The sequence below is a fragment of the Acomys russatus genome, chromosome 23 (assembly GCF_903995435.1).
Source record: "Acomys russatus chromosome 23, mAcoRus1.1, whole genome shotgun sequence".
In the NCBI taxonomy this organism is placed as follows: Eukaryota; Metazoa; Chordata; class Mammalia; order Rodentia; family Muridae; genus Acomys; species Acomys russatus.
The window spans coordinates 49731328-49756338 of record NC_067159.1 but is presented as its reverse complement, the minus strand read 5'-3'; positions in this window follow the sequence as shown (position 1 = coordinate 49756338).

Genomic DNA, 25011 nt, shown 5'->3' with positions numbered 1-25011 from the left:
AATCAGTCATATCGAAAACTGAAAGTCAAATTGCCAATGAGCTGAAACAAAGATATTTAGCTACTTGAAAAGTAACATTATTCTACACACATAGTAGACTCATCTCTAGCACACTCTGTCACAGCAAAGATTTCTTTTTAACACGGAAAGAAACAAAGTGCATATATCAATTTAAAAAATAAAATAAAGAAACAGAAGTTTCTGCTTTCTGTAGTTTTTATTTTCTTTGTTTTATTTTGTTTTTGATTTTGTCCAGGTATTTAATCAGCACTCATAGAGTTTTTTAGACAGAAAAGTGATTTCATGCAGAATAAAAGTGTTTAGTTTGTTATAAGATTAACATTTAGGGGCTGGGCATGGTGGCGCACACCTTTAATTCCATCACTCAAGAGGCAGAGGCAGGCGGATCACTGTGAGTTCGAGGCCAGCCTGGTCTACAAAGTGAGTCTAGGACAGCCAAGGCTACACAGGAAAACCCTGTCTCGGGGTAAAAATAAATAAATAAATAACATTTAGGATTTACTTCTCCCTTAAAGCACCAACAAGACTTCTTTCCCCCTTGGAAACTCTGGGAATCTGTGTTGACCACAGCTTTTCTGACCAGCCTTCCAGGGTTCAAACCCACTCCCATGTCCATGTGATATTAGGCAGCGTCAGCCATCCCTGACCCTCGCAAAACAATAACAGCGAAATTGCTTATAGTTTGTGCCCTGATGTTACTATGAAATTTGAATAAATTAATGTGAAGAAATTGGGATATTGGGATAAAACAACAGTGTTGGCCTCATTTCCCCTAAGAGCCCTACCACTGTGTTTCACACTTCTCAGTCACATCTCCCCACTCCCCCCACTCTTCCTTTGTATCCCCTAAAACAAGCTCTGCATCCACTCAGTCCTTGCCTAGAATAATGGCTGCTTAAATTTCTCTTACCCTCAGACTAGACTACCCCTAGCCCATTCTTTCTGTTGAACTCTTTCCTGGGAATAAACATAGTCCTGTTGTTTCCCAATGCCCATAAAACATAATCAAATCTTCCTAAAAGAATACACGAGGCCCTTAGTCATTAGAGAATCAAAGCTGATTTCCACTGCTCCTTACCATACCCTCTATGTGACTAAGTCTATACTCACCGCCCATTTACTGAAGTTCTGTCTTTGGTCTTGCTCTTCTTCATCCCTATATGACCCATTTCCTACCTGCTGACAGAGAACAACCATTTATCTCAAAAACCTTACTGAATATCACCTCCCATATGCCGTCTTCTCAGGCACACAGAAGAATTAATCTTCCTGTAAGATGTATAATGATATCCATTATAGCATACCATATTTCTGCAATTATCTGCTTACATCTCTGTCTCTACACTGAACAGCACCTTCATGTTTAACACGAGGACAAGAATGTTTTAGCATTTGGAAAGTATTTAGTGGACCATTGTGAGCAACAACATCAATAATATTTCAATGGATCAGCTCCTGGATTAATTTGTCCCAATTTGCAAATGGATTTTTTATTTTGATGGTTTGTGTGTGTGTGTGTGTGTGTTGTGTTGTGTTGTGTGTGTGTAGATTATTTCTACACAGGTGACTGAAAGAAATAGAATTGAAATGTATATCGAGGGAAGTCTGAAAAGCAGGAACGCACTGCCGGTTTATGTCTGTGTATTAAGGTGGGGTTTTATGTTTAATTATATGCATGCAGAAGGAAGGTGTCCACAGAGGCTGGAGGCATCTAGCCTAGAGAACCATGGAGCTGGAGTTATAGGAGGTTGTGTACTGGGAACCAAGCTCAGATCCTTTGCAAGAGCAGTACTCACCGAATCAACTCTGAAGCTCCCTTGGGTCCATTATATTGATTTTACAAGCAAATGTATTTTTGACCTAAATTTTCAAGCTTAATAATCTAGTTCCTCTGCTAGTTTACACATACCATAAACACAAAGGTATTTTTTATTTATAGAAAGTAAAAATTTTATGTAGTCCAATTATTTCTTTCTTTGCGTGCTATCTAAAAGAAAAGCCAAGGACATGGAACAAAGTCTTTCGTTTAGCTTTGGCATAGCTCTGACTTCTCATTCCAAAGGCTCTGTGTCTTGGTTTTCCTCTATCTTTGGGATGTTGGGAGTTTAATGAGGTCAGTGGTGGTCTTATCTTTTCCTTTGTCAAGAAAATAAGAGAGAAATAAGTTGGTATGCAAAGGTAGGTTTCCCGGCTCTGGTAATGAACTCCAGTGAGTGCCTAGCCTGGGGCTGACACTGAATAAATGTGCCTTGCTGGTGATGAAATACTAAATATGAGAACCTGTGTTTCTGGTTCTGCACTGTCATAAAGCTGCTATTATTCAGCATTTATTAGGCACCCACAGCGTGTGAGGCATAAACATGACAAGCAGAAAACACACAGTCCCTAACCTCTAAATTACCAAAGACAGATGCTCAAGGAAGGAGGTAGACCTGGAAATTGCTTCCAAATGGCTGTTTGTAGGAGGATTGAGGAAGGAGGAAAACTCAAGGAGGGGCCGGTGGGTGGACAGGATGGCGTGTAAACCAAAGGGAGGTGTGAGAAGAGTTAGTGTTTTCATAAAAGGGAGAGGGTAAGAGGTCAGGCCAATTTCCAGACTCGTAAGAATCAAGATGAAAGATGGACTGGCGATAATGAAGAGCCCGAAGAGGTGACGAGGGTGGAGTGACTGTCACGTCTGCATTGTCCTTGCTGGTGAGAGTACCGCTCCCAGCTTTTCAGATCAGTAGGAAAATCAAAAATATCATGCGTCTTTTAAAGTGAATGACCCAAGCTCCATGAATAGTTTGGACAGTCCCTAGTCTCAGTTTCCTTGTTTGTTTGTTGTTGGTTGTTTGTTTGTTTTAAATAGGAAACAACAGAGGGCGGCAGATCTGCAGGTCTCCTTATTTGGAGACCTGGATTCTGAGGGTCACAGGTCAAAACCTGCCTAGAGTACAGCCAGCCCGGACACTTAGGGAGGCCCTGTCTCAAGAGTACAGCAAACACTGATGGCTCTACTGCCACTGCACTGCCACCTCTCTCTCTGTAGTGTACTAAATACACTTGTTTTCCCTTCTTTTAAAGAATCTTCAAAAGCCAGGCAGTGGTGGCGCACACCTTTAGTCCCAGCACTTGGGAGGCAGGCGGATCTCAGTGACTTAGAGGCCAGCCTGGTTTCAGGACAGCCAGGGAGAGACACAGAAAGCCTGCCTCGAAGAACAAACAAAACAGAACAAAAAACAACAACAACAACAACAACAAGACCTCAAAGAATTATCCTGAGAATTAAGACAGAAGCCCCATTAAGTGTCTTGTACACTGTTTAGAAAATTCACTCAGGACAAACTGCATTCTTACGCAATCTCTGATACCCAAGGGTTCTTTCTTCTCCTGATTGTCCTTAGGACTCTTGAAAGAATAGGGCTTGTTTCAGAAAGACAAGATTTGTTAACAATATTCACTAGTAAATATGTAAACAAGAAACACGCTGAAAACTGAATTTAAAAAACTGGATAGTAATTTGTTTGTTGCCATTAAACACAGACCAAACAATAAAATTTAAAAATAAAAATCACAGCAGGAGCCTTGTAATATGCCTCTTGGGAACCAGTGAGGGTTTATGTGTCTTTTCATCCTTTGAGGTGATCTATATGATCTTATTTATAAGGAGGCAGTCGGTCAATTGCACACTGCCATTCTCTAGTGCAGCCCCTCCCCCGCTCCCAACATGGAAACTCAAGGGAGCCGGAACAACTTAAAGGAAAAAAAATAGTGTAAAGTTACACCAGGAGCTGCTGCCGCAGTGCGGCCTCCATGTGCTGTTCCCTTGGGCTCCGACAGTGAATGAAACTTATCTGAGTGGCCCAGTCCACTCCCGCCCCGGCTAGATCCACAGCCCTTTGTTAGAACATGAGCGAGAATTGCCCAATCTCAGGGGGCAGCCGGTCTATAATGACCCGCATTGTCGAAACACACAGGAGTTCACTCTTTAGGAATGAAAACTCACAGCTCTTTTGCTATTTCTCTGTTGACAATGCAAAGCAGGGCTGTGTAGTAAACCCCGTGTTTATTCCGGGCTTCATAGGCGGTGCAGATGGAGTTATGGAGTCCGACAGCTCACTGAAAGTAAAATGCCGTATTATCTTAGCACTTGTAGGGAAGAGCCTGAGAAAGACGGAATATTTCCCAAATGTAGCCGTCATAAGCCTGGCATGCCTGCATTGATGATTTCATCAGACTAATAATTAATAAGCGTGAATTAGGCTAATGAAATCAGATAGGGTAATGAAAAGCAGCCTTCTCGTTAGCCTCGCTATTTTCTCCATTGTTTAATCTCTAACAGAGACTGAATTTGCCGCTCGGGACCTAATTGAGCCTATTTGACTTCTAGCGGATTTAAAAGAGAGTCTCAGGAAAAAAAAAGTCTCAGTGAGCTTTGAGAAAGAGGCAGGTATTAAAAACACTAAGAATCTATAGGATGACACCTGTGACATTGGGACCAGATCAAATCCGAAGCACCGCCGACTTGGCCTGCTCCCTTCAGGACTACATACAGGAAATGATAAAGAGGGGTTGTGGGTGGGTTTTGTTGTTGTTGTTGTTTTGATTTGTTTTGTTTTGTTTTGTTTGTTTTTTGAGGCTGTATTTATATGAAGTGGAGATTCTCCTCCCCCCAGTTACAGCTTCTTTGAAATTTAAAGTCTGTTTTGTGTGTGTGCATGTGTGTAGTTTGTGGTGGTGGGGGGTGGCGGTGTTCACATGTGTGTAGAAGCCAGAGAACGGCTTACCTTTCCTCCTTAGGTGGCCATTCACCTTGCTTATTAAGACAGGGTCTGGCTTCAAAGTTGGTAAGTAAGCTAGGCCAGCTGGCCAGTGAGCCCCAGGGATCCACTTGCCTCCACCTCCCAGGACCTGGGTTGATGTGTCCCCACCCCCACGGTGGGGTGGAACCACACCCACTGAGCTGTCTCCACAGCCCAGCTGCTTGAATTTGGTTGTTTGGTTGGTTTTGGTTTCCGGGACAGGGTTTCTCTGTGTAGCCTTGCCTGTCCTGGACTCGCTTTGTAGATTAGACTGGCCTCAAACTCACAAAGATCTGGCCATCTCTGCCTCCCAAGTGCTGGGATTAAAGGTGTGGGCCTTATGGTAAGCAATTAAACTCTATCATTCCCTCTGAAGGTAAATGCTAAAAGGCAAGTCTAGAAAAGTGTTGGAGGTCAAGAATGGACACTTTGGCCTCCAGAGTAGAGCTGTGGAGACGCATCCTCCCAAGGAACAGTGAGCTTGCCTCCTCTGGCAAGAATTCACAGGCTGCCCCCTTATCTTACATCTGCAGAAAAAGCTGGACCCAAGCCTGATGGGATTTGGTTTCTATTTGAATCTTCTGTTCCAACGAAGCTCCAGAATCCACCAAAGGGAGCAAGGGCAAGGAAAGCATGTGCTTCCCATTCTTTTCCTACAAGTCAAAACTGTTGGGGCCCATTCCAGTGACACCCCATGGTCCCCTGTTCCTGAATGTTTGTGAATGCAGAGAAAGAAGAAGGAAAGCATCAGTGAATAAGGAGTTAAACTAGGCAGGATGTTTGGATAAAAAAAAAAAAAATCAGTATATTTTAAATCTGATAATATGGGTCTATTTTGAGATTACTTATCAGTTGGTTATTGTGCTAATAATTACCATTAAAATTAATACTACACTTTGGGAATTAGGCAAAGAGCTAACAAGTTTGCATTGACACAGAGCGTTCCAAGAGCAATCTGGGTAACTTGTTTCCGGAATGCAGCTGTGTACGTTTCATTAACATCTTGCAGGTGGAGCCTAATTTTAGTTCAGCCTTGAGAAGGAGGGATTGTTTTCCTCCAGATACACACTGCCCCACAACAGCAGCCAGGCAGGTGGGGCTCTTGTTTACATTCCTGAATTTAAAAAAAGACAATTCATGCTGTTAATCACACAGTCTCTATCTGATTTTTACTTGGTGTTTTTAACAGAACAGTCTGGATTACATTTGACCTCCAGTTCCTCCAATGTAAAACAAAGGCAATGAAATCGAAAACGATAAGAAAATGAGCAATGGATCCTAAATATAGCATAGGAGCCAGTGAATGAACACAAGTAAAATTTAGAAATACATCTGTTTGGCTACAAAAGCATTTAAAAAAGCAACAGTCCAGATTCTGGTTGGCTCATGTATATATGTATGTGTGTGTGTGTGTGTGTGTGTGTATACACACACACACACACACACACACACACTTCTTTCTGCCATTGCAATAAGGAAGCTATTAGCAGAAGGAAGCTGTTGCCAGGGGAAAAGAGATGAAGGAGCAGAAAGGAGATGGGCTCAGTGGGGAAGAGGCCTTATTGCACAAGCTTAAGCAATTGAGTTGGGGATGCCAGCACCCACTTTAGAAGCCTGGCTCATGCCTGGCATGGTGGCACAGGCCTTTAATCCCAGCACTCTGGAATGAGACACACACACACACACACACACACACACACACACACACACAACACACACACACAGCAAAGAGAGAGGAAGGGAGGGAGGGAGGGAGGGAGGGAGGGAGAAGGGGAGAGAGAGAGAGAGAGAGAGAGAGAGAGAGAGAGAGAGAGAGAGAGAGGAGAGAGGAGTTAATTAAACCAAAAACACTAAGAGAAAGGGCAACTTTCCTTCCCTTGCAAGTACTGTGCCCACCTCTGGGTCTCCTCGAAAAGCAGGGGCTTACTGAGTTGTGAGGACAATGTCTTTTAGAGAAGTAGTGAGTGCAGGTGGTTCACTGTGAGTTCAAGGCCAGCCTGGTCTACAAAGTGAGTCTAGGACAGCCAAGGCCAAGGCCACACAAAGAAACCATGTCTCAAAAAAAAAAAAAAAAAAGAAGAAGAAGAAGAAGAAGAAGAGAAGAAGAAGAAGAAAGAAGAAGAAGTGAGTGCTATTAACAGCAATGTCCCTTTAAATGTATTGAGCAAGTGGCTGAAGCATCAAGGCACAAGCCCAGTCCTCTGGCAGTACATAATGTGTGCTGTGAGCCTACTGTGAGCCTTGCTCTAGCTGTGAGAGCTGAGGGTAGGATCATAATCCAACCAGTGTGATTCCTGTGCTCTGTGGGGGTTCTCAACATTCTGCTGCCTTCCGGGAGGGGGTGGCACCCTATGCAGGTTCCTTTCTTCTAATTCAACCCTGTGGAATGGCTGGAATTTTTAAGGATGCTGGGTAGTCTATTGTTCCGAACCTGAACAGAAACCTCTCCTTGAAAGGACTCTTTTGCACCTTGAAGATCACCATTCAAAGCTTCATCTTGATGAAGTTTCTTAACCTGGGATGTAGGTTTGCCTAAGATGTAAATCCTCCTGGTCAATATAGGAAGGGTGAAGGACATTTTTGGGACCCAGCCTCCACAAAATAAAAAATAAACAAAACAAAATAAAAAAATAAATCTATAACACCTGCTAAAAACTGCAGCTTTACACAGAATGATTTCAGATGTAACTTTTAGCACAGTGGTCCATGAGAGCTCCAGGTCATGTGAGCTCCAGGCCTCAGTTACACTGTAGCTTTTGCTGACCCACTTCCTCTTACAGACATTTAACCTCAAATAGTTTTTGCCCTTTTGCCTCCTAAGTTCCTTTAGGGCTTATTTCACAATTCTTTCCTTGTTGCTGACTTCTAGCCATGCTAATTGACCATCTAAGAGAATGTTTTTCTAAATGATTTTCTTTTATTTATTTACTTACTTACTTATTATGTACACGATGTTCTGCCTGCATGTACACCTGCACTCCATAAGAGGGCATCAGATCACATTATAGATGGTTGTGAGCCACTATGTGGTTGCTGGGAATTGAACTCAGGACCTTTGGAAGAGCAGGTGGTGCTCTTAACCTCTGAGCCATCCTCCAGCCCCTAAATGATTTTCTAAAGACTTGTCTTCAGCATAGATTTGTTTTTGGTTTTTTGTTTGGTTGGTTGTTTGGTTGGTTGGTTGGTTGGATGGGTGTTTTGTTTTTTGTTTGTTTGGGGTTTTTTGTTTGTTTGTTTGTTTAGTTTTTGAAACGGGGTTTCTCTGTGTGGACCAGGCTGGACTCATGATGATCCGCCTGCCTCTGCCTCCTGAGTGCTGGGATTACAGGCGTGCACCACCACGCCCTGTGCTCACCATAGAATTGTTAAACACCAGCTCTATTTAAAGCACTTCCTGGTTTCAGAAATATGTAACACTTGTGAAGAACACTGCTGTCTTCTTCCCAACTTCCATGGCTTTTGGTAGAGACGTTCATCTAGGGAAAGAAACTGCAACTGACTGATCTGTTTGAAAATGAAGAAAAATATTCGGTAAGACCCCAATTTTTCAAAATGTCTTTTCCCACCTCATCTTGAGCTATAAATGAAAGGGTAGAAGACAAAGGACTGTGACATTTGGGCAGTGTGACAGAAGTCATACTTCATGCCACCTAGTTTGCCCTATTGTCACATGCCACCCAACGCAGGACAAGGGGGCTTGTGTGGGTGAGCAGGAAGCAGAACAGCTTCAGAAATGGCTTTAGGGTGGAATGAGGGAAGAGGTCAGCAGAGGGCCTGGGCTAAATTAACATTTTTGAGTGATCTAATCTAGCCGATGGTAATTGCCCAGAAAACAGATTGAGATTATGAAACTTTCTTGAGGGTAATCCCTTGGGATTCTTTAAAGCAAGATAAGACCCAACCTCCTGTGATGCTATCTCTTTCCAATAGCCTGCAACCCTGACTTCCTGTTTTCTTCCATTCCTCCTTAATGAGGGTCATTCCCTGCAGCCCAGTCTCAGAGAGGAGAGGATAAAGAAAGAGGGACTGGGCTAGAGAAATCAATTACTGGTTAAGAGCACTGGTTGCTCTTCCAGAAGTCTTGAGTTTAATTCCCAGCAACCACATATTAGAGGGATAGAGGGTGGTGTTGGAGAGATGGCTAAGCAGTTAAGAGCACTGGTTGTCCTTCCAGAGGCCTTGAATTCAATTCCCAGCACCCACGTGGCAGTTCACAACTGTCTGTAACCCCAGTTCCAGGAGATCTGACACCTTTGCAGACATGCAGATAGAACACCAACTCACATAAAAATACATTTAAAAGAAAGAAAGGAAAGAACAAAGAAAGAAAGACAGACAGACAGAAAGAAAGAAAGAAAGAAAAGAAAAAAGAAAGAGAAAGAAAGAAAGACATAATTGACAACAGGAGCAAATTATCTTTCCTCCTTTCTCTTGCAATCCGCACTGTCAATAACAGAAGGCATCCCTTCCATCTTTTCAGTATTTCCAGTATTATTTGCATGAAGCCTCATTCACAACATAAATGTTGGCATCTACCCACCAAGCACAAGGGTAGGTAGGCCAGAGTGGGAGAATTTCTAGAATATAAAGGAAGTTGTTTTACCTATATACTCAGAGGCTGGTACCGTTATTTGGGGGGGGGGGGGGTTGTTGTTGTTGTTGTTGTTGTTGTTTTAAGTACAAAACTTGCACCCTTGTTTCTTCTGTCTAGATTTTTTCTTTTCCCTGTATATTTTCCCTGTTCTCCTTTCTAGACAAGCCTACTTTTCCTGCTAGATTCCTTAAGACTCGTGGTAAAATATCACAGAAAGCATGTGACTCACTTCACTCTTGCTGGTGGGTGCTTTTAGAGTGCTACTTTAAGAGTTCAGTTTCCTGTGTTTAATGTGAGCGTTCTTGGGTCCTCTGCCATGGAGGCCTCTGCCACAGCTGAGGAAGTGAATTCCTTTCAGGAGAGTTTAGATGAGGCCTGGCTCTTAGACAGCTGCTTCTGAAGACGGTCCGATTAGGGATCGGTGGGGATGGGGGTGGGGAGGAGGGGGGAAGGGCGGCAACATTTATGAGACTCTTGTGACATTTTTGCTTTTTTGTTTTTTGTTTGTTTGGTTTTTGTTGTTGTTGTTTGTTTGTTTTTTCGAGACAGGGTCTCGCTGTGTTAGTCTTGGCTGTCCGGGACTCGCTCTGTAGACCAGGCTGGCCTCGAACTCATAGCTATCCACCGGCATCTGCCTCCTGAGCGCTGAGATTAAAGGCGTGCGCCACCATGCCCGGCTTTTGCTTCCTCAATAGAGAACACAAGCTGTGGAGAGTCCTAGAACTCTCCATGAAAACTCTCAGTCCTGACCACCCATAGTGGTCCAGGTGCAGAACACTTGTGAGGGTGCCATTTGGCAAGGTCACATCAACCTCCATGGGAGACAAATGAGATAAACGCTTTTTCCTGGCTCTCAGTGAAAGCAAGATTCTGCCACTTCAGTCCCAAGGCTGCCCCGTGCTTATCTGATCATTTGCTTGGTTCTTGCACCCATCCTGGTGTTCCCTGGGCTCAGCTCTGTTTAGTTTAACTCAGAGATCGAATAAGGCTTAAGAAAGCATTAGCCAGAACCCCTGTAAGTGCATGAGAATCTTCACACAGCACAAAAGAAACAATAATTTAAAAATAAAGACTATTTTGATTGTACATACCAATATCCTTGGATAATGTCTACTCTGTTTTATTTTTAAGGCGTTCAGTTAGCAAGAGTTATTTAGACCGAGGCAAGGTGGCTTTCCTATTTTCAAGCCACTTTTCTTCACCCTTACATATATAAGTATATTTAAAACAAAATTAAATAATGCACTTTGAAAGTGTTTATATTCATCCTACTGCCAAGCAAAGATCCGGTTACTCAAATAGATTGAATTATGTGGGATAGCAGAATTGCCCACCAGTCTGTACCCAGTGATGCTGGACCAGTTCCTTGAATAATAGGTCACTGTATGCTGTGCTCCTTCTTGGATCACTCACTGTAGGACAAAAAAAAAAAGTTATTGCAGGACAAGGCAGACATAGACTTGTTGGATGAATGAAAATTGATGGTGTTAATAATAATAGGATTGATTTATAAACTGTGTTACCGCTGTGACTTTCCAAGTGGTTATGTAAAAAAAATAATGTGATGTTGCTATGAATCTTTTCAGTAAACTATAAAAGGATTAGCCAGTATTCTAGTTCGGTAGGAAGCTAAACCAGGCACTGTAAAATGGTCACAGGTAACTTTTTTACTAATATACTGAAAAAAAGTGTTAAATTAGATATCAATATTTTTTAAATTATCCCATAAAAATGTGGATATATGAAAGTTGAAAATGATAACAGTATTGACCATATTCAGGCCCAGATTCCCTATGCCCATGGGGCACCAGAACCCTACTGCCACAGCCCAGTTTCCTACTCATTGTGTGTAATTCATTTGGCCTCTTTGGGGATTTGGTATTTGAACCTCTGGTGCAAGATGACTTTTATGAGGCCATTCCACAAAAATCTGTTTTGTTTTGTTTTGTGTTGAGGACGGGCCATATGGCCAATGTTCAGCCATCTTGTCAGAGCCTAGGTTCCTACACACCAGACCATTCTGGGCTATCCCATCATTTCCAAGATCCCATAGCTGCACTGGTTGTCTGTAGTGCCCTCACTTCTCAGCGTGGTTGGTGATGATCCTCAGGCTGCCTCCCACTTCCCTCTCCTGAATATCCATCCTCCTAGGAGCTGCACACAATGTTCTAGGCCCTCTGCAGCCTCCTCAGAGTCTAGCTGCAGGTCCCACCTGCCCTGAGTCTTTCATTTAATGAATTCCTGATGACTGATGTAAGAAAGGAATAGCGATACTCTGTTAATTAACATTAGCCTGCACTTGGCTGTTTCCTCCTCGGGTTTATGTTGGAGCGGTGACATTATGGCTTTCTTCCTTGTTTGACCTATAGGTCAAATTACTTAACCAGGGAGATTTGAGGAAGAATAGCATAAAGCCTCATCTATTCCAGGCAATGAGAAAAAGTTAGGGTAATCAATATGAGGATTGTCGGTTCAGACTTTTAAACTCATTTGCTTTCAAAAACATTCCTTGTGGGTTGGACGCATGGTTCAGTTGAATGCTTGCACAGCATAGAGGAAGCCCTGAGCTGAATCCACAGCACTAGAGGAACTGGGTAAACTGGTACAGGTCCATCCTCCCAGCACTCTGCAGGAGGAAGTAGGAGAATCAGAAGTCAAGGTCACCCTTGAAGGCATGGGGAATTCAACTCCAAGCAGGGCTATATGAGACCTCTCACAGCGCGCGCGCGCGCGCGCACACACACACACACACACGTTTCTTGCTTGGGAGTCCATGAATCTACGTTCCTTCACCTTGTTTAGCTTGGTAAATGGGGAGAGCATTAATTCAGTCTAGGGAAGGCAATGTTCTGCTTCACCCCAGCAGGAGACAAATTGATATCTGGCAGGGAAAATTATATGTCAAAAAATGATAAAGAAATGATAAGAACTGGCCCCAGTTATCGATTCATTCCACAGATGTCCTTTAGGGCCTGTAGTGTTTTAGGGCTTGGTGATAAGGAGACACATAAACAAATAAGTGCAGTGTTTGTTATGGGCATAACAGCACATCTATGCAGGGACTCAGAGGTGACGGTGTGCATCGCACCTGATGAGATCAAGTTGACTCCCTTGAATCCTAGCAGAAACCATACATTTTATACTCAATTTGGATAAGCCATTAAATAATGTTTAATTCTATAAGCTAAGTTAAAAAGATGAATCTCTCTTTCATAAGAGTATAGATCATAGAAGAACACTTAAGAATGTAAAGTGCACATCAAAAAGCATCTAGTGGTTGCAAAAAACTTAATAGAAGTTTAGTCTACACTCTACCTGGATTTCAATCCTGGCTCTTTTGTTTGCTAACAGTGTGAAGAGATAAATTGCTTAATTTCTTTCAGCCTCAGTTTCCCCCTTTGTTTAGAGGAAATGATATGATGGTCTCCTATCAGAGAGTTGAAATTAATAATAAATAAGAAAATGTATGGAAAGTGTTCAGCACTGCAATACGTGGCATATAATTACAAAAGGTTAGCTATTAGCAACATTACAGTAAAATGTAGCAGGAAACAAACTGCTATTTTTTTCTTCAAACAGCCGCCTCAACAAGATTGTATATTCCAAAGCACTTAGTAATGAAAACTTAGATAATTAAAGCAAAAAAAGAACTCTCAAACCTAATACTCCTTGCATCATTTATGCTTCAGCTTTACGTTTCATTCTCACTCATCTTGGATAATGAAACCAGACTAGCTCCCATAATTGCCCTTCTGCAAGTAACTGATCAGAATTTGGTTTTTTCCATTTTTCAGTGAGGATGGTTTTCCAGCTGCAGGGAATTAGCATAAGACCACCATGTCTCCACACTGTCAAGAAGAGCAGTCCCACAACATGCACTTATTTTCAAATGTAATTTAGACTTAAGAATTGTAATTATTTTACTTCATTTTCAAGACAAGAGTTTTCTGTAGCCCAGGCTAACTTTGAGCTCATTTGGGTGATACTCAATTGCTAATCCTTCTGCCTGTATCTGCTGAATGCCAGGCCTATAGAAGCCTCTTAGAAATCAAACCCGGGGCTCCATGAGTGCTGGACAAGCACTGACCAATTGAGACTCTGAGTCTGAAACTTTCTCCAACTGTCATTTACTTCCTTACAAAACATCACTGTAGGACTAACTCCTCCAGGCCCCACCTCCCCACCCCCACTAGGTAGAAGGGTTTTTGTGTGTGTGTGTTTTGTTTTGTTTTTGTTGTTGTATTGTTTTAGGTTTTGTTTTAGCTTTGGTTTTGATTTTGGTTTTTGGATTTTTAAGACAAGGTTTCTCTGTGTAGCCTTGGCTGTCCTAGACTCACTTTATAGACCAGGCTGGCCTCGAACTCACAGCGATCCGCCTACCTCTGCCTCCAGAATGCTGGGATTGAAGGTGTGCACCACCATGCCTGGCTAGGTAGATGTTTTAAGGAGTACTCTTTTCAACTTCTTTTTAGTTCTTTGTGACTTTCATATCATGCGTCTCAATCCCACCCATCCCCTCCCCCTCTTGTACCTGCCCTCCACTCTTGCAACAGAGAAACAGAAAAAAAAAATTCTCAGTGTGGAAGCTGTAGTGTGTCACAGTGTGTTCCAGTATACCCATCTGTCCATGCTTCTTTGCTTGCAAATGTTCGTTGCAATGACTTCTTGGTCTAGTCTGAGGACTCTGGCTTCTGCTGCTCTATCAGTAGTGAAACCACATTGAGACCCCTCTCCCTCTCAGGATATCCTGTTGTTCCCTGTGTTACCAAGGTTGCGTAGTTCTCCATCTGTAGGACTGGCTCCTTCGTGCTCTTCTGCACTTCATAGATGGGGTGGATGTTGTCATGGAGGTTGTGTAGTTTTCCATCTGTAGGACTGGCTCCTTCGTGCTCTCCAGCACTTCATAGATGGGGTGGATACTGGGATAGGCCCATTCAAAACCCTGGATCTGGGCCAGAGAAGCATATGAGCTGGTCAGCCCTCTAGTCCTCTCACTCTTGGGGATGGCTTAACTGCAACCCCAGGAACAAGGGCCGGCTCTACCCTGCTGTGCAAGCAAGGTTCAGGGCCCACTCTGCTGAGTGTTGCAACCAGTCCTCCCACTCTCATGACCTGGGACCAGCTCTTCTGCCTTTTAAGGAGTATTTTTGAGATGTGTTTTACATGTAAGGCTTTTTTTTTTCTTTTTTTGCAGAACAAGTTCAATTTTTACTTTCCTTCCAATAAATGCCATTACAGTAAATGAACCCCAAGAAACTAAAAGAATGGATACAAGAAAGTGCTAGTGCCTCCCCTAAAAAACAATTTCAGATGAGCAAACATAATGTGGTCTCAAAGAAATAATGTGGTATCATAGTGTTTGTGGTATTAAAGAAAACAAGATATAGTCAGAAAGACTCAATTAATGCTGGCCTGGATTTAGTAAGAATGCAAAGTAGGTTCTAATAACATCATTTTCTAAGAGAATTTGCACAAAAATCATAAAGTAAAGAAAGAACATTTTGAAAAGACAGCCTTGGCTATTACAAATTAGTATGGGTCCATTAATAACTAAACAGCCTCCAGGTAACCCATCGCTTTTGCTCTTCAGAAGAGCGTGAAGATGGACTTTGGAAGTCGTTTGATCAAACTAGACATTCCTAGAAGCTGAGTTAGAGATGGCAGAATTTCATCTTTGAAAGCTATTAGGAATATACTTTAGGCCAGAATCTTAGAGGTTCTCATTTAAGTTCTAAGGCACATTGGCCAAGTACACTTGTGAAAGATCCCTCCATTTCTGGAACCTCAATTTTAAACGGTAAGCAAGCATTTCAGGATGCTGTGTTTAATAAATGCCATCATATTCCCCAATGCTTCTTATGCGCCCTTGAGTAAACATTCAAGAAAGGCAATCTTTTCTCACCAGCTTAGGCCAACTGACTATCACTTATCAACATGGGGAAAGGTGTTCAAGATACACACAAGCACTTTTGTTTTCTTTTATATACTAGTCATTTGGAAGACAGCATTTAAGGTATTGTAATCACATCAGCAGTTCCCTTGCTGTGTGTAAAGCTCTTTCAGGACAAAGCCCTCATCACCTTGCTCTTGGTACCATCAGTGACCAACATGCTGCCTGACACACAGGAGCCATTCAGATGCCCTTTAGTGAACGATATGCAATAAAATATGGTAAGAAACCCATTGGATACTCAAGTAAGGCTTCAAGACATATCATAAGTAATTAGAGCAATGCACCAACACCAAAGATGAACTCTGGTATGGATGGGTGTGCAACTCCTTTTTTTTTCTACTCAAAACATTAGTTCTAACAAGAGTAAGACACAAGAGATTTGAGTAAACAGAGTTCTCTCTGAAAAAGCAGACATTTTAGTTTTGTGCAAGTTCAGGAACAAGAATATGATCAAGACACCACCCCCTCTTCAGAGTGCATTTCCTGCCTTCATAAATGACTTGAAATAGAGTCCTGAGCAACTGCAGGACGCTTGTGTTTTGCATAATTAGACCACATTTCAAGTAATACATTCAGTTCTGACTGCCACATTTAGGAGAGCCACGGACAAACTGGAATCCATCCAACATGATGATAGGTCTTAAGAGCCATATCATATTATAATGATTAAAGGAATGTTCCATCTGGAAAAAAGAAGACTTTGGGAAAAACGATAGCCATTTTCAAATAGTTGAATAACTTTCATGTGGAAAGGGATTAAATTTATCCTATGAAGCTTTTCAGAAAATAAACCCACTCCTACTAAAGAATAGATTATTCAGAAATGTAATGGTTAAAACTAATGAAGAGCTTTATTTAAAATGAGAGTGCGGGCTGGAGAGATGACTCAGTGGCTACCTCTGTCTGCCTCTCTTCTATAGCACTAGAGTTCAGTTCCCAGCACCCACATCAGGCAGCTTACAACTGCCTGTAACTCGAGCTCAGGGTATCTGACACCTTCTTCTGGCTTCCATAGGTACCTTCACACACATAGCACAACTCTGTGTGTGTGTGTGTGTTTCTGTGTGTTTAAAGTAAATAAAACAAGAAAGAGAAGAAAGAGTAATCTGAGAGCTAATTATGTGTTCTCTTCCAGGTGATTTGGGTTTCCTTTACTTAGAAAATGATCCCCACGTGCACCTATACACAGACCTTAAATCATTCCAACACACAAGGGAAAGCCACAGAGGTTGCAGGTTAGTTAATATGAACCTCTTATAATTTCCACTTATGTAATCATAAACATACCTGTAAAAGTTTGCTTTGCAACTATTAACTGCACACCATTATGTGTCAATATTTAGATAGATGGAGTGCAGCTTGAAGCAAAGGTAATAAGAAAGCCCTACTTTTGAGAGGCATGTTGGTTAAAAGTTTGATGTTTGAGATTAAATATATTTTTAAATTGTAAGTTTACTTAATTGAAGTGTCACCAAGGAGTCAAGAGGATGGAGAACATTAAAATCTTACTTCTGAATCCATTGACAACACAGGTTCAAAAACATATGCCGATATCAGTTCTTTCACATTCACTGAGCCCCTTATTTTCTAAATATTGTCTTTCTTATGATATACTTATTTTAACTGATAACACATATCATATGGTTGTGACACACCCTAAATTCTATTTATATAAATGTCTGTAAGACAGATATGTATATACAAAACATTTTTAATATTCCTATCAAATTTTTAACTTCTTTATTAACTAACTGTGCCAAATCTACTATTCAAGTTGGGCTAGGGGAAGAGGAGGAAGAAGGAATGAGAGATTCAAAAATTATTGATTTTCTTCAAGAAGTTTATAGATCACTTCTTTTCTCTTAAAAAGTAATGACTATCCTAACTGAATATGTTTGAATCCTAGCTGACATGTATGTTTGCTTTGCCATCAGATAACTTAAGAGCAAAATGAACCAGATATTCAAGTACTTAATTGCAATTATTTAGGGCACTCTCTGCCTTTGTTTTGTAAATATTTGCTGTAATAAAAAAGAAAGATTGAAGTGGAGTAATCCTTTATGATGAAAGCCTTCGTGTTAAAGAATAAATATCAAAGACGAATCTCTTTTTTGCTAACTGGTTAATTAGAAGAAGATGGTTTGTAAAAAGGAAACAAACAGAAAGCCGTCAAACTGCCCGGTCCTGCTTCCCGCAGCCAATCCTGATTCAGCAAATAGGTATTTGCCAGTAGCTACAAGCATTGTGTACGACAATGACTGTGCTACTTAACTCGATACTGTTCCCACACCTCAGTGAGTTGAGCCCTGTGCGTGGGTACTTCATGAAGTCACCAGGTGCCTGAGCGAAATATTGAAAGCAAAGAAGGTTAAGAGAGTTTAAAGACAAGTGGAACTGGCTTCAGGTTGGCGGCCACGCCCACCTCTTAAAATGTACTTGGCAACGAAATTCATGCCAATATGACACCTGTCTGCGTAGGAAATTCATGATGGGCCAGAAGGGCAGGCTTCGGAGGACAGTGTGGTGTTGTGACTAGTCTACTCAGGAGTCTCTCCCGGAAAGGCTCAGGACTCCCTCTCTTGGACCACTTGTCTCAAATTGAAGGGAGCTAGTAAGTGGTGTCCTGTGTGGACCAAGGACTCCTCCTGAGAAGGTAAGGCCAATTCAGTTCTTGTTTTGAGCTGACAGACACATTTTAATTTTCCTCTTAGACTTTACCTTTCGAATGTAGATTACTAGGACAAACTTGGCGGTGCGGTTCGGCCGCCTGAACTGGAGGGGCAGAACTATGAGGTGCTTGCTCTACCAAGGAGACAGGCGGCCTGGCGGGAGCTGTTTGTGCCATTTCTAGCTTAATGGGATGCAGAGAAGTGAGGGGGAGGTGCCTGAGTGGTGGGGAGTGACTTCAAGGAGACAGCAAAGCGGCTCCTCTCCCGGGGCCCACATCCAGAGATTTAAAGTTATGAACAAGAATCATAAGGGTGTCTTAATTGCTCTAAGGATGTCTTTTCAAAGAATTGTCGCAGAAAGAGTTCCTCCCGAGGAAGCAAGAAACCAGAGGAGATGCCTTGATTGCAGAGGAGCCTAGGAAAGCCTTCTGTCCTAGGAGTTAATGTTCAGGGATCTTTTCAGCAAATAAGAGTCTCCGTTTCAATTCTGTTCTATTTGACGAGGACTCAGGAAGTCTTAATCAAATCTAGCAGTCATCACTGCTTCTCTCTCCTAATCTCCCCGATCCTGAGTGTGTGAGGCAGAGCTCTGAAAGTAAAAACACCATTTGTTATAGCCTTTTCAAAATTAAAACTAAGCCCATCAAGATTAAGTGTTTGTTAACATCAAATAAACAAAAATTTTAAGTTTGATGAATTGTTTGTAAGCTCTAATCAAGTGGGTGGAGTCATTCAAGAGGGGAGGGAACCCGCTGGAACAATATGTGTAATTTGTCGGCAGTATTATTTGAGATAATTGCAAAGCAAGTGCTCAGAAGCTGTTCTTTATCTTTGTACCATAAAGGGGGGTGGGGGGGGGGGGGGGAGACAAAGCAAGATGCCACTCAGCCATTGTCAGCAGCTCTCCAAAATATCGCCAGTTCACAACTGTCAAACATTAACATCCCTGAGAATACCAGGGACAGAAGTGTCACATGAATGTAGAGTGATGACTTCATAGGAAGGCAAAGTGGGGGTATATGACCAGTTTGCAGTCACAGAGAAATCAGCTTTAATTAATTTGAGTGCCAGCTCTGTGTATAATTACCCAGCATGAGAGTTCGCATGCAAATGCGGAAATGCTGATTCTTCAAATACTTGCACTTGTTCATTAATACGTTGGGACTAAGCAGAACTGGCAGGCAGACAGCGGACGGCAAGCACACAGTGCCCGCAGGCTTGTTGCCACCACACTGTAGTTAGCAAACACATTTCAGATGTTTCTTCTTTCTTTAAATAATAAGCACTAAAGTATGTATGCTGTTTTTATCAATGACATACCTTGTTTTCTTCTCGATTAAAATGAAATGTTTGGGGATTTATAGAAACAGAGGAGGGGACAGTAAGTGTCACTGTGACCCTGATTTGCCACTCTTTGATCTGTAACACTTATACTCGTTTTGCAGAGCTTGTACTCAACATTTCACGTAATTGTCTAACCTGACCATGTTTTGTCAATGGTGAAACTACATCCAGGTGAATATTTACACTTAAATTCATGTGTAAATTTGCAGTTAAACTCCAGGAAAGACGACTTGCTGATCACAAGTGGACTGTCTCCTAGTCTTAGAGTCCAGTCTATTGTAACCAGCCTCAGGCAGAGCCAGAAGCTTCAGGGCAAAAACTGGCTGACTTCTTTGCCCAGGAATTTAATCCCAGTAAGTCCAGAGGTCAGTCTCCACTCTGCCCTTTGGATCTTAGCAGAGATTGGATAGGACCAAATTCCTAAGCATCTTGAAAGCACCCTACAGGGACCATTTATCCAAAGTACAACCCTAAGGGTATATGGTATTTCCTTCAGGAAATGGTATAGGCAAACACCATTTTAGTGTGCGTGCTCAAGTCCCCCACGTTTCATCTCATCGCATCAACGCTGTTTTCTCACCAACATATCTGCAAATGTTCAGGATGCCGCTTTACACACACACACACACACACACACACACACACACACACACACACACACACACACACACACCCCTACAGCACAAGGGAGGAAGCACAAGGCCTACTCGGCCTCGGTTTCTCCAGGAAACACAGACTGCCTTACTACCCCGGAAAGGCTGCCTTACGCAAAAATCAGTGGCCTTCCTTAAGACAGCCTTCAAGAACCATTCCCTACCCCCGGGAGTGGGGAGATTGACTCATTTTCTGCCAGTCTCTTAGCCTTGTTCTTGTATAAGAAGAGGAGCCTGCCTCCATTTTGGGGCTTAAGGTAAATTATGGAAAACATGTAGTTCATTAGGAAAGCCCAAGATTTTTACAGAAAATAAACTGAAGAGAAAGATATTAGTACCATTTCCCAAAAGACTGTGGAAAACAAAGATAGGCACAGCTTGTAGATGGATATGGGCTTTTCCCATTAGATTTGACCTGTGGTAGTCAGAATCGGAAAGTACTGGTTTTCCAGAGCTACGAGTTGCTAATGCCCTGAGCTTAAACAACTTAAGTCATTCATGATCAGACATCCATGATCAGAAAGCAAAAATAAATATGGATCCAAAGCAATTAATAGAATATGTATGTTTAAAAAGAAAAACTGTGCCTGGATTTAAATTTAAATATTTAACTATTTTAAAGTTGTTTTTTTTTTTTCTGTGTGGGCTGGTGAATACCACTTAAGCTAAGTTGCCATCCCTCTTGTTACTTATACATTTTATAAGAGTCTTGGTGTGTTTGCACGTGATGTGTATGCATGTATATATGCATGTTCACTATGCATGTAGGCACACATGTTGTATTGACATACATGCTTTTGTGTATGCATGTATGTAGAAGCCCCAAGTTACATTAGGTGTCTTCCTAGGTCACGTTCTATAATTTATTTATTAAGCCTCTTAATGAACCCCGAACTTTCCAATTCCACCTAGTAAGTTAGTGCCCTTGTTCCAGGAATCCCTGAGCTCTGGCTCCTGAGGGAAGTGCAAGCACTACCCCTACCCAGCATTCACAAGACTGTTTGGGATCTGAACTGCTGGTTTCAACCATGCACAGCAAGTGCTATGTGTCTGCTGAACTATTTTCCCTTATGTGTTTTCATTATCAGGCCTTTTATAAGAATATTTCATGCAAGTTCATAGTGTCATCTGTTCTTTTTCTCTTATGTTGAGACAGGCTCTCATTAAATTGCAAGGCATGGGCTGGCTTTGAATTTGCAATCCTTCCCATCTCCTGAGAAACTGAGCATGCTCACCCGTACAACCAACCCTGGAAAAATAAAGGCAGTGTGACTACACTTTTAAGGACACAAAATGCCTACCAATCCAAGAGCAATTAGGAGGGAACTGTGTCACTAATGGGGCTGAACTGGGGGTGGCAGGGTGGGGGGTGGGGGGAAGACCAGTGAGCCAAGGTAGAGACTGTAGTTTGTCTTATTCCTGTTATGCTAGAGAGGATCTCAACAGAGAAAGTGCGAGGTAGAGGCTGAAGAGATTTGTGAGGATACCTTTGATCTCAGTGAGGCTGTTGGTGGGTCATCGCCTAGGAAGTGAGGGAAGCTGGGCATCACAAGTCATTAAAGTGATGCTACCTTCCTACAGAAGAGGGAAACTGCAAACCAATTTACAACCATTTTAAAATGAAATTGGGTGGGGAAAAGAGGAAACGGAAAGTTTCTTTTAAAGGTTCACTTTTGCTACAGTAAAGTGAGAAATGAGACCAAATTTTGCCATTAACCAATGAAATGAATAACTTCTACATTTTACAGTCCCCAATACCAGTGCACACACAAAAAAGGTTTTTATCAAAAAGGTACTCTTGTCATCTTCATCAAGGTAAGGGTTGTGGGAAAGGTATGAAGCAAGGGACATAGGTTTGTGTTCCGGAAACCCCACCTTGCTGCCCTTTCTCCCACTTACCTTTAGCTGCAGATGCTAAGTGGACTTACATAACCTCAAGGGAAGGCCTGCATACAGCTGGCCCAGTCCTGCCATTAGTAGCCTGACTTCCTCCTTACACAGCCTAGGTTTCTGTTGACTCACAGCCCCCTGGGTGAAAGGCTGTGAAAAACACCGCTGAAAACACACCCATATGCCACTGATAAGGAGAACAGCCTCTAAATGCCTGCCATTCTGTTCTCCTTGTCTGGATGACATCAGCATTTTAGGATGGGTGAACTCAGACACTTAGCTGTTCCAGTTTACCAGTCTGGAGATTGGAGCGGATGACAGCATTCATTTAAATGTATGCCACTGGGCCCAGGGCTATCCACAGGCTTGAGCATGGCATAAACCGGGCCACAGGAGGGATTCCGGTTGTGTGGATGATTGTAGTTGGTAAGTGAAAGAACAGAGGACAAAGTGATGTCAGAGTGCTGCCTGTCTGGTACTACTGGCTGTTTCTTGTAAGGTCTTACGTGCAAGCAGGTTGGCCTCCAGTTTGATAAGTGTCCAAGGTTGACCATGAATGCCTGATTCTCCTACTTCTACCTCTCAATGCTAGAATTATAAGCCTGAACCAAGATACCCAGAAACTACTGGCTGCTTCTTTTTATTTCTTTTTCCCTTATTGGTTTTCCCTGTGTGATCCCCACTTCCACGCCTTTTCCAGATCCTGAACTCCAGAGCCTCGCTGATCTGGTAAAGGAGTTTGTAGTATATAGCCAATGGGGGAACGTCAAAGACCTTTAAACAGTGGAATGACTGTAATCTAAATATCAAAGAATCTTGCATACCAATTTATGTGGGGAGCTGTCACATGCACAGGGATTTGAGGATAAAGCCATCAGGCCTTTCTTGTGTGTCTTTTCTTTATGGGAAGTCAAACCTGTTAGACTCCAACACTTTACACAAAGTCGCCATGGAGAAGCACTGAGAGGCTAACAGAAAGACGTGTTCTTCCTCAGGGAAAGTAAAGTTATTGGCAAAGCAAATGTCTGCAGCAAATGCATTTAGCTATGGAAATGCATAGAAACATGAACAAAACTGCATTTCACAACGATTTTTCTGGCAGCAATACGTGAATCTATTTGCATGAAGGAAGGTCTTAAAGATCTTTGAAGAATTGGTTGAGAGAGGAAGCTGAAAAGGAGTCAGAAAGGGGTTGAATTTCCCAGAGAAGTGATTGGTGGAGTTTGCAAATAAGCCTGGAAAGAGACAGGGAAGTTGTCATACCTGACTTTAAGATTCTGAAGCCTGGTGGTGACATATTTCTAAAAGAGGAAGGAGGCTGATCTTCATGGTGCACACCTTTCACTTCAGCATGCAGGAAGCTGAGGCAGGTAGGTCCTCTGAATTTGAGGCTATCCTGATCTACATATCAAATTCTAGGCTGGCCAGGGCAACATAGTTAGACCTAGACTAAAATTAAAAATACAGCAAAGGAAAGATGAGGGAATAGAAACATGGGAGAGAAGCTAGTTTCGTTTGGATATCATTGTTTTGGGGGGCATACTGGTATCCATCCTTTTGGGAAAAAAAAAGCAGGGTACAGTTGACAACTATATCCAGTTCAGTGACCCAGAGTAGACAAGATGGCCAAAGGAGAGAATCTAAAACTTAGAGCCACGTATAAAGACTGGGTGGAGGTTGGAGTGTGGCGTTGTGCTCACAGGTTCACAAGAAAAAGCCTGGAATGTCCAGTGAGGAGAGGGCAAGGGATGGCAGTTTGCAGAAGGAGAGCCTGATGAGCAGGCAAGCAGGAGGAACAGCCTGGATGTCACAATGGCTTAGTCACTGGTGACTTTCTGGAGAGAGCGAAGGCCGAGTTTCTTTCCTGGGAAGAGGAGGTAGGTGCTGGTCGAAGGACTTGCCTGTCATCTCTACTCACTCAGAAAACCGAAACTGGAAGCCACGGTGGCAGGCAGTCTCACCAGGAAGCAGTTCCAGTTACCTCCCATCCATCCACCCAGAGGCCTGCGGTCCTGCTTTTTCTCTCTCTGCTTCACACTTCCTTTGTCAACCGCAGGTGGGCAGTGGTTACTGGGGAAGGGTAGATGATGATCCCTGAGTCAGGCTGTAAATGATGGGCTGGCCCTTCCTACAACTATTGCGTTGGAATTAGCAGAATTCCTCCCTGCACTCTACCAATCACTCCTGGTTCACTTTATCTTTTAGGGGGTGACCTCTCTTTGATAGAGGCCTAAGTACAAATTCCTGTGTCACATGACTGCCTTGTTTGGGAAAGGCTTAATCATGTCCTTTTTGTATCAAGGTGTGTCACCCAGTCCTGGCTACTATTAAAGGCTATAGAATTCTTAAGGTTGTTTCCTATTCCTGCAGCAAACTAAGTGCTCAGCTTCCTAGCCTTATTGTGCATAGCGTGAGAATGTGTGACTCTAGAAAAGTCTAAATGTTACCTGTCTTCCCTTGGCCTTTTATTCCGAATATATCTGTTCCCTTCGGCATGCACATATTTGATGCGCTGTGCATTCATAGCAGTCAGGTAGCAAATCGGCCCATATTGCCTGGGAGAAGGGAAATTATTTTCTCCCTATTCAAATACACATTTATTAGCCACACACAAAATTGGCTTCCCCTATCCATGGAGGCTTGCCTCCATGTACAGCTGAGGTGTAGTGACTAGATGGTTGGAAGAAAATATAATTGTATCTTTGTGCTAGGTGATCTTGGTGATTGGAGAGCGATGTTTGAAGCCTATGAATGATCTGCATGCCATGTCAACACTTGCATCACGCAGCCTTTTTGTTCTTTCCAAACATGAAGAGGTGCTTCCTGTGTCTAGGCTCCATTCTCCATCTCTCTGTAGTTGTAACACTTCCTGACATTTATACTCTGTTGCACAGTTTGGTCTCTTCTCTCTTCCCCTCTGTCTCCTCTTCACTTCTATCTTCCTCCTCTCCTCCCTCCTCATTAGCTATCTCCTCCTCTTCCCCTTTGTCTGTCTAGTCTGTCTGTCTGTCTGTCTGTCTCTCTGTCTTTGTCTCTCTTTCTCCAGTGCACCTCTTCCTCCTAAGCACACAGGAAGGCACCTTCATAACATGCCCCGCATAGC